We start from the raw sequence: 11,039 nt of genomic DNA, 5'->3' as shown, positions 1-11,039 counted from the left end.
TTTTTTTTTTTTGGCAAAGGCCATGTCCTAATTGTGTCCTCATTGCGTCTGTAATTAAAAAAATAAAAAATAAAAAAAAAGCTAGGATACGCGTGCAGCCGTGTCCAACATGTTTATCGTATCCTTTACGTGTTAGACACATGCATGACAATCCAAATGTCATGTTCGAGTAAATCAATCACTCACGTTTTTTGCTTTGAAATTTACACCGTATCTATTGTACATTGCCTTATTTTGAATCTTCCAAATTTATTGGAGATGAATTATGGAAATGTAGTTGAACTTATTTAAGCCAATATTGCTAGGAAGCATAGACACTTCATTTACATTGTTAAACTCATGTCATACATACCTGTCTCATAACGGTATTTTATTGACTGTTTCAAGATATAATTTTTCAAAAATTGCTTATATCATTGTATCGTACTCGTACCCATGTCCGTGTCAATGTTAGTATCCGTGCTTCTTAGCAATAGATTAGTTCAATGGAATTTGTCATTCATACGTGAAAATGAAAATGGTCACCTTAAAACAGTGTGATATCATGGTTTTACTATAATTTTGAGCCAGCTCTTTAATTTTCTTTTTTCTTTTTTCTTTTTTTTGAAATTGGGTCACTTACTATTCTTAATGTTTACTTCAGCGATTGTCTTATACTTGACTTAAAACGTTTGTCATTGTACTCATGTATTGTAACTTGTAAGGTGGAGCTGTGGATCACTCTTTCATGATTTATTATTTGCCGGTCAAGTTTGTTTGGACGTTTGTCAGATGGGGTGAGGGACCTGGTGTCCTCCCTAGATATCTTTCTCTTTCTATTTCATTTCATTGTTTGGGCAATGTTTTTTATGCTTTTTTGATAAATTTGATAGTTCTCATGAGGAGAGGGGATTTTATATGTAGACACTTCTTCCGAAAACATAAAAGATGTTAGTTGTTGATCTACTAATCTCTTGTAGTTTTCTGTTGGTTCTTGGTCCACTCTGTGAAACATTTTTTTTCTAGTTACTTTATGCCCTCAAATTAAGCTCTCCTTTATTCATTTATCTCTTTGTTGAGTTAAAATGAATTCACCCATTTGCAAATTAATTAATTACTCAAGTTAATTAATTAGATTAATTTAACATGTAAAGTGTGGTAACACAAACAAATCACCAATTATCTAAATGTAGCGAAAAATAAATTTGACACAGGTGATTTGTTTACGAATGGGAAAAACCATTAAGGCAAAACTCCACCAAGTGAATTTAAGGTCACCACTCTCGATAATCCACTATTATCAATCACAAGCGGTTACAAGTATAAGGAATCTTACCAAACCTTTTGGCTTATTTTGAAATATCAACCTACAGTTGAACCTTTACCCCAATACCCAATTGGACTTGTATTGTAGTGGCAATCTCTCCGTTCAATGCACGAATCTCAGTACGTGACTAACAAATGATGCACAGATCCTAGTACATGACTAACTCCACTAACTAGAAGAAGATGTTGGCAGTAAAATTTTTCTGTTCATCAACAATAAAGATCGGGAAGCTTCTTAGTCACAAAACCCTTAGTGCAAAGACACAGTAGCTTCTTCAAAAAGAATAATGAACTGGCCACTTTTTGCTTTTAGTTACACAATCCCTGCGTGACGGCCTTTAAAATAATTATTTTATATGTCTAGGATTGTGAGAAAAGAAACCCTACATAAATACACAGGAATATGCGTGTAATCAAATCTAAAAAGTCTGATTTCGTAATTTTCGACAGATGCAACTTGTGTCGAGCTTCAACATTAAATCTTGATAGAAAGGATTCTGTCGAGACTTCTGTCAAGCTTTAATGAACAACACTTCTTCACTTGTTTCTTGATCAGATTTTCATGGCTTCAATACTTAACTTGAACACTTGTTTCTTGAAGTACTAAACTCATTCTAAATCTATCCAATTACATTTTTTTTTAGAGGATACTCAATTACAAGTAAAGTGCATTTTGTCAAAGGATTAGCCAATTTACATCAAATATGTCACTAACACTCTTTGTTTAATATGTTTTAATCTTACACAAAAGATACAGTGGATTAATCATATTTTGAATGGAAAAGGGAAATTTTAACAAAATTTGAATAAAAATAATAATCAACAATTTTATATCTCAAAATATAAAAGGAATATATTAAAAAAACATATAAAAATTTAAGTGAGTATTATTTAAGAGATATTAAATATATATAATTACTTCAATAAATTTATGTTAATTTGTATATTTATGTTATACAGTAAACATAAATACATTTTATGTTAAATTTGTATCATACCAAAAATTTTGTTTAATCTTTAATTATTATTTTTTACTTATATTAACTAACATTTGAGGATAATTTTTTTACGAACTTTGTCTTTTAATCTTACTTCTAACCCCAAACTAAATTCTTGGCTAGTTCTGACAGGTGTATTAAATACTTTAGGAATTAGGAGTAATGCTCCTTCTATTCTCATCATACTCATAGTAAGTCTCGTTATTTAAATTTATGAAAAAATAATAATAATAATTTCAATGTGATTCTCAGAAAAATGTGTTGTAGTTATGACATTGAATTGTAAATGTCGCGTTATAGAGAACATATGAGATTGAGTATGTTCTTGTGATTTGAAAATAGATCTAGTCAACTAAGTCATTGTCTCTTTATTTTTATTTTTATTTTTCTCTTAATATGGCATTCTTTCTTTTATGTGTTGTATGACTTGGCATGCATCATCAACTCACTTGACACTTAACAATCAGGTTACTCACAAAGATGAACAAGAGAATTATCTTGAAAATAAACTCAAAAGCAGAGGATCGAAATGAAACTTTTAAAATATAATTTTTCTTTTGAGAAAGATATGTTAGCTTATCGACAATTACGGGCCTCATCACTGTTAATGATCCAGATCAGCGAGCAATAGATAAAATTTTCATATGTTTGGTGTTAAAATTATCTTTTTTCAGGTGAATTTTGGGGCTCATACTTAGAAGGCTTTCCATACTTTTTAAATTTATTCGATCCAATTGAAATTAATGAAACTTTAAAGTAACAAAATAGAAGTTTACCAAAACCAAAAAGTTTGGACATTATTGACTAGGATGAGTCATGTTGTCTCAAACAATGGCTCTTTCACTTTTAGTTGCAGAAGTTGAAGTTGTGGTAGGGGTGAAAAGCTTTGGAAATAGGTACTATAGAGATTCTAAGGGAGATTCAAAGCTAATAATGAACGCATCTCTATTGTGACCTCTTACATAACTTAATTGAAACTTTTAAAATTTCAAAATTTTAATGGAACAAAATAGAAGTTTTCCTATAAAAAGAAAAAAAAAAAAAAAGGTTTGGACATTATTGACTAGGTCAAATTATATCACCAAAAAATTTGAAAAAGGAAAAGCCAAGAAATTCATTGTAGGATTCAAATCATTATTGTGTGTAAGTTTTTTCTTATTGCATAGGCATTGATGCATTTAAAAATAATAAAACACACACCCACACATATATATAAAAGTTTGGTTTTTATTTATTTTTTCCAATTCGTGATAAATCTTGTAAAGATATCGATTGAGATAATCTGCAAATAGCTCATATCTAGTTGCATCCTTTTTGTAAGTTATAAAAATAAGGTTAATTTGGAGAAACTTCGATGAGTAATGACAAAGGCACACACCTCAAACGTGTAACTCATAGAGGTAATGCTACCTTTTAATTCCAATAACAAAAATTAGAAAAGTTAAACCTAATAATTGAAGTTGAGTGTAAGCTAGTTCGCGTACGGTCAAGAGAAGAAGTTATTCCGTAATGAAAAATGTATATACTCCTTCATTACAAAAGGAGATTCGTTGTCAAACTTTATGGTGTCCTAAAGATTAATTCGAACTTATGGATCAAATTCTAGCAACTCTTGTTTCCTTGAGGAAAACTTTTCACATTTCATAGATATTTTGTCTGTTAATTTGGATGGAAAAGAAGATCATGTGTAACGCATGTGATCTGCTACGTACGTGGCACCACATGAAAAGACCAAATTGCCGATTTTCAATCCCTTAAAGCAAAGTTTTCATGTTACCAAAAGAGTTGAATTTGTTAAATGATTTTGTTTTAAGTCTTGAAGCTTCCAAATAGGCTGTAAAACAAAAATGAAAAATTCACTCCATAAAATTGTGACTTTCTTTATTTTTAGTAGATTGGAGAGTTTATAGTTGTGGATTTAAAGAATCTCTTTGCTTTTATCTAGAACAAACACTTACCCATTTTTTCTACACTTTATGATTGTCACATTTCTTGCTTTTGAAATTAGTTCCCAAGAAAAAGAAGCCAATATAGATAAGGCTTCATTAGCTCTATGGCTTGGCTAGGCGGCCATTGTATAGTGGTGATGGCTTGATGGGTGATTACAGAGTAATCCTATAAACACAAAATTTCCACAACAGTTAAAATTACAAGTTTTTATTGGCCCTTATTTAGACCCATTATTAATGCACTTTATTACCTATCGTTAAAAACTTAAGACCTTAACATTTGTGAAATATTTCAAGAAATATTTTGTGTTGGCCATCTCTGCCATATGCTAGTTGGACTGTGTTTGGAAGAAGAGCGTGGAATAGACCTTCTCTGTTACAAATAAACGTCTCATGGGCCAAGTTTTGAGCCCATATCTATATTACAATTGAAGGCATGAAAAATTGATTACTAGCATTAAAATGAAGTCCATAGAGCAATTTCAGTACTCCAAATCTCTCTCTGTCAAAATTTTTTTTTTTTTTCATTATAACATTTTTTTGTAATAAAATGTTATGAGCATGTCACATCCTCAGTCCAGTAGCATAACCCTGGAGTAATAATTGTCGAAAAACAAAACTTTAACTTCTTCGAGCTAACGTGATTTCAATAAATCAAATGAAATCTCCAAATGGCAAAAGAGCCCAAAAAAAAATCCAGCCAAAGCCGACGCTACGGTAGGCCAGTGGCATAGCATTGTATTGCTTATTTGGGTAGGCAGCACCACCACTCCCTCAACTAAAAATGTGACCTTTTTAACAAGCACATGAAAAAAACAATTGAAATGATGTAAAAGATTCTATTATTTTAGAGAGGTTTCTAAAATATTAAAAGATTTTCGTTCAACGAGTTGTCTTACTATCAATGATTGAAAACTTTTCTAAAGAAAAATGGAAATTCTATTATTGCAAATGGCCAATCTAAATCTTTACAATTACTCTCTCTTTTACATTTTAGCTTAGCACAACAGAGAGAGAAAGAGTGGGAAAATAAGTTTGTTACAACAGTCCCTAACGGACTCTATTATCTAACTAACTATCCCTGGGATCCTAGTAACTAATCCAGCGCATTAGGGAAAGATCAAAATGTCAGGGTTTCCTTCTTTAAGTGATTTTGCTACTTCTGTGCTAAAACGTCAACGTTTAAATATCCTACAACAAAATACCCTACAACATTGGCATTAATTGCATTATGCCAAAATACTCCCAAAACCTCCAAAATACTCTTAAACTTAAAACTTACCAAAATAATAATAAACTTGCATAGAAATAACAAATTCCTACGACATTGTTTTGATCTTTATCATTGGAATAGGATTCTGTGAATCATCTTCTAATTCTAGGCTTTCAATGATGTCTAAAATTTGAAATTGCTATGATAATTTTTCTTTGTTACAAAGAAAAGGAGGAAAAAGGAGAGGATTTTTTTTTTTTTTTTTTGTGTTATTTTTGTTTGGAAAAGTTTAGCTACAAAATTGGTTATAGCCTTAGGCTACAAACTCACTCAATAAAATAAATATTACTGCATATTTTAAAAATCTAATCGTTGAATTGCATGTTCTTTACACTCTTAATCCATATGTCAAATTTTATGTCAATCGGATATTATTTACTATATAATCTATAAACTTATATTTTATGTATAATTTTAAATTACAAAAATTTGCTATTTAAAAATGTATTGATGACATAGCTATTGATCTTTAATTTTTCTTGAAATTTTGCAAATATAGAGGATATAAGAAGAAGATATAATTCAATGGTAAATTTGTCAAAATTCACCTCTAATAAAAAGATATTGAGTGAGTTTATAGCCTAAGACTACAACCGATTTTGTAGCTAAACATTCTCCTGTTTGTTTTAGACTAATGGTGAGTAAAGCAAAGCTAATGAGTGGATTCGGATAACTTGGGTTCCAAGTAGAAAAGCTCTCTAATGATACAATTCTAGATTTCCACTAACTTTGGAGGGTTTGAAAGGAGGAAGCAGAGGAAAATGACTAGGTACTCTCATTATCAAAAGGTGTGTGTGTGTATATATATATATAATATTATTTTTTAGAAATGCTATATCCACAACATTTTTACAATAAATTCTAAATAGTATGTTGTTATTAGTGGGGCTAAAAAATAATTTTAGCAATAAATTCAAATTATAACTAATAATAACTAACCACCTATGATTTGTTATGAAAATATTGTAAACGTAACACTTTTTTAATATTTGCGGTCTTTTGAACTTAGGCTTTTGAACTCACAATCCATCAAGTTACCTCTTTAAAGCCTTTATTATTATTATTATTATTATTATTATTCTTAATGGTTCATAGTTCACAATCTTGTTCTGACTCTCAACTCTAAGCAATTAAAATATTTAAAAAATAAACTAAAATGATGTGGTTCTCTCATTACTAAACAAAATTGTCAAATACATTCATATTTTTTACACTATGCTTAGGATATATTTTTTTTAGGGGGGAATCCACAATGCTTAGGAGATTAAGCCATGATAGATTGTAGTTCATTTTTCCTTTCATATTTTGCTTTTAATTTTGGTAGGTAAAAAAATAAAAACGTAATATTTTTGTTACTATTAGAACATTTATTATTGATATAGGCTTTACATAATACATGCATCCGTTTATAAAATACTTCATTTATATGTTGAACATGTTAATAATTGTTTTATAAAATTATACTGTATAACATTATATATAGCAAAAAAAAAAAAAAAAATGAGACTCCTTGGCTGTCAGAGTCCTTACTTGATTCAATTATATGTACAAAATTTGAGTTATTTTTTTTAATTATAATTTTGAGTTTATGTACTGGATTGATGATGGGGTATAATTTTATGCTTTTATTATAAAAGAAATACTAAAATTTAAAGAATTCATAATATTGTAGTAGTAGAGTTCCCTAAAAACTTTATGTGTCCGTTTGGCTGGAGTGATGAAAAAGTGGGAGGATGAAAAAGTGGGAGGATAGAAAAAATTTTACATTCTCTTCTTTTTGTTTGGTTGGGAGTGGAAAAGTAAGGGGATGGAAAAAATGAGTTTGAATTAATTTACTCATATACTCTTGTTAAAGAATAATGCCCAATTAAAACAAAAAAGTGACAAATAACCACACAAAAAAAGAGCAATCACCCAAATTTATTAAAAAAATAAAACTCATGTCCCAAAAAAAAACCACATCTAGTTTTTTTTTTTTTTTTTTTTAAAAAAAACAACTATCACACCTTGGCCTAGAAAATCAAAAGAAAAAGAAAAAGAAAAAAAGGCAACGTTACTGCCTAGGGGAGAAGAAAGAAAAAATAAAGGCAACTTGGAGAAGCCCATGTGCACATGTACATGGGTATTTTTGTTAATTAAGAAAAAATTTATCTCCACTCAGTTTTCTCTCCATTTTGAAGAGAAAATATTTTGGTGAGCCCGAGAAGAAAACACCTGGGTTCCATTATTTATTTTCCTTTTTCCCTATCTAACCAAACATACACCAAAAAAGTTTTCCTTTCCATTTTCTTTCCAAAGTTTTTCATCTACCATGTTTCACCTCCAAACAAACACACCCTAAAGATATTGATAAGCATATCTATTCTCATTTGATCCTTACTTAAATTTTAAAATATTTCAATTAAAAAGAAGAATCGTTCTCCTACTATCTCCTCTCCTTCTCAATTGTAGTCCCTACTCTCCACTATCTTCAAACATCAAACTTCTCACCTCTAACCAAACTCCTATAAAAAAACTAGACTCATAACATGTGCTTTGCACATGCAATAATTTTCTTTTTTATTTATTTATTTGTTTTTTATTTTTTGGTTTAGTGTTATAGTGTTTAAAGGATATATAAATAACTGAGTGTATTTTGTTTTTTAAAGAAAGAAATAAGGTAACGTAGAATAATGTTTAAAATGAGATAGTACCAATGTCTTAATTTTTAGGCTAAATGTAGAAGATAAAGGAAAAAACCTAAAATTTAGGAAAAGTATATTACTCTTTTAACTAGTTTGTGTTTTTTTATTTATTTAAAATTATTTAAGTAAATGATAAATGTATTTTAGAGAATTTAAAAATTTGTGTGAGGGTATTTAGTACACAAAAAGTTGAAAACTAAACCGAGAATCCTCTTATTAATAGTACTAGAATCATGACACGCACTTTGCGCGTGCAGCAATGCTCTTTTTTATTTATTTGTTTTTTTTTTTGGTTGTGTGTTATACTAATGTTTAAAAGTGATATATAAATAACTATGTGTATCTTTTGTTTTTTAAAGAAAGAGATAAGATAATATGGAATATTGTTTAAAAATGAGATAAAGAACAATAAGAAGTTGAAATCTAATGGAACATTTTAATTTATTGATAAGGAAAAGAATTGTGATAAATAAAAAAATTTGAGATTTAAACAAAAAAAAGATGATATATGTTAGTGTGAATGGATGAAGGATTTGTGATAACTATATAGAATTTGGATAAAAAAAAATTTGGAATGTTTTAAAGAATTAAAAAAAAAAACATAGAAATTTCAGGATAAGAATGAGTAGTTTTTATGTGAGGTAGTGGGGGGGTTTTTTTTTTGAAGTAATTTTTTATGTTGTTTTTTATAAAGATAATTGAAGTAGAATACAAATAAATAACAAATATGGATAGGACTTAGACATTTAAATACAAATGGGTGGTAAGAATAATAGTTTTTTTTTCTTTTTTTTGCCCTTTTGTACGTGAGATAATATTACTTTTTAAACATTTTTTGGAAGAAGTAATTTTGTATCTTTTTTATAAAGATAATTGAAGTATTTAAATTCAAATAGATAACAAATACAAATAAGAATCAGACATTTGAAGACAAATGGGTGGTGAGAATTTTTTTTTTTCTTTTGTACATGAGATAGTATTACTATATTTTAACATTTTTTACTTTTTTGTAGCAAAATAAAATAAATTAAAGATTATATTATTTTAAAATTTGTATGAATATATTTTAATACGTCAAAATTTTTTTTGACAAAACAGGAAAATTGTCTTATTAACAGTGGAGATTGATAGATTAATAGCGGAGGATTCTAATTGTGAAGACCCAATGACCCGGTAAAGTCATTGGGCCCCCACAATAATTTCAAATTCAATGCGTACATGTCGGGCTGAAACCTACTCTCTGGGCCTGGGGCCTAAAGTCAAGAATTGATGTTAGCATCTTACGACTTTTATCCTACTCTTGGACACGGCAATCAAAATCAAAACCAAATTGAAAGCAAAAACTTGTCCTACTCTTCAAAAAGTTCCCAAATCACGCTAAACCCCCAGCTTTTGGGACATCCTCAACATTGTGATACGGTGATCTTGAATTTGGGCCTAGTTGACTCCTGTCTTGGAACTTGGAAGTCTTCTTTATAATTGACCGATATATGTAGTCTTCCACCAAGTAATACTCATACAAATATACATTTACTCATAAAAAAAAAAAAAAACAAATATACAGTAATTTTTTAATAAAAAAAAAGACAGACATTTAAAATAGCGTTTTGTTAATTAAGAACTTTTTTTTTTAATATTAAGAGGAAAGTCTTTAAAAATACTTATCTATACTATTATTTAAAAGGCTTTTCTTCTTTGGGTTCCTTATTTTTTGTTTCAAAAATGCCTTTATATCTCTATGTTTAAGTAGAGACAAAATTAAAGGATAATTCAGTAAAAATTTAACTCTAACTTTCACTAAAATATTGTCTAAAAAATAGAATCACTCTCCCGTTAATTTAATTTCAAATTCTTTTATCCACTTATAAATTAAATTCTTAAAATAAAAAATATATATATATATATATAAATAAAAATTATGACACTATAAAAAAATAAAAAATAAAACATCATCGCACACGCGAAGCGCGTATGATAAGACTAGTATAATTTTATGTTTATGACAAATAAACACCTTTTTTTTTTTTTTCTGGTTGAAGATTTTCATTTGCAGGCGAATCTAACCTTAGGGTAATAAGGTATGTCAGAACTAATGGACGAAAGAGTTTTATTCATTTCTTTTTTATTTATTTTGTAAATAAGAGATGGGAATTGGGAAGTGTCAAATTTAAACTTTAAAGTGACACAAACTATGGTTAAATTTAATTCAAGATAAAATTCATAAAACTATAAGGTCTCATTGTTAGACTTTTCCCAAATTTTATTATTCAATTCGTAGATTTGAGTCATTTGACCAATCAAACGAGGGATAAATTTCAAATTTAATACCTAAATGTTGAGAAACTATCAAACAAATTTAGCTAAAAACTCACAAAAGCTCATGCCTCAATAAACTATCAAAAAAAATTTAACATTCAAAGTTACCTTGTCACAATCAAGGTGTGTTTGTTTGGAGGTAAAATAGGGTAAATGGAAAACTTTGGAAAGAAAATGGGTAGGAAAACTTTTTTGAAGTGTGTTTAGTTGGATGGGGATGAAGGAAAATAAATGGTGAGGCCTAAGTATTTTCTCTTCGGGCCCTCCAAAAAGTTCTCTCCAAAATAGAGAGGAAACTAAGAGAGGAAAACTCATAAAATGAGCTTTCAAAAATATCCTTAAAATTCACCTCCAAGTCTCCAATGTGTTGGCTTTTTTTTTTTTTTTTTTTTTTTTTGCTTTGCTTTTGTTTGGACATGTTGGCTTCTTTTCTTTGATTTTTTTTTTCTGGGCGTTTAGCTTTCTTCTTCTTCTTCTTTTTTTTTTTTTTTTTTTGGTGCTCATATGTTTATTT

This window comes from Castanea sativa, chromosome 5 (genome assembly GCF_040712315.1).
Source record: "Castanea sativa cultivar Marrone di Chiusa Pesio chromosome 5, ASM4071231v1".
In the NCBI taxonomy this organism is placed as follows: Eukaryota; Viridiplantae; Streptophyta; class Magnoliopsida; order Fagales; family Fagaceae; genus Castanea; species Castanea sativa.
This window is presented reverse-complemented; position numbering follows the sequence as displayed.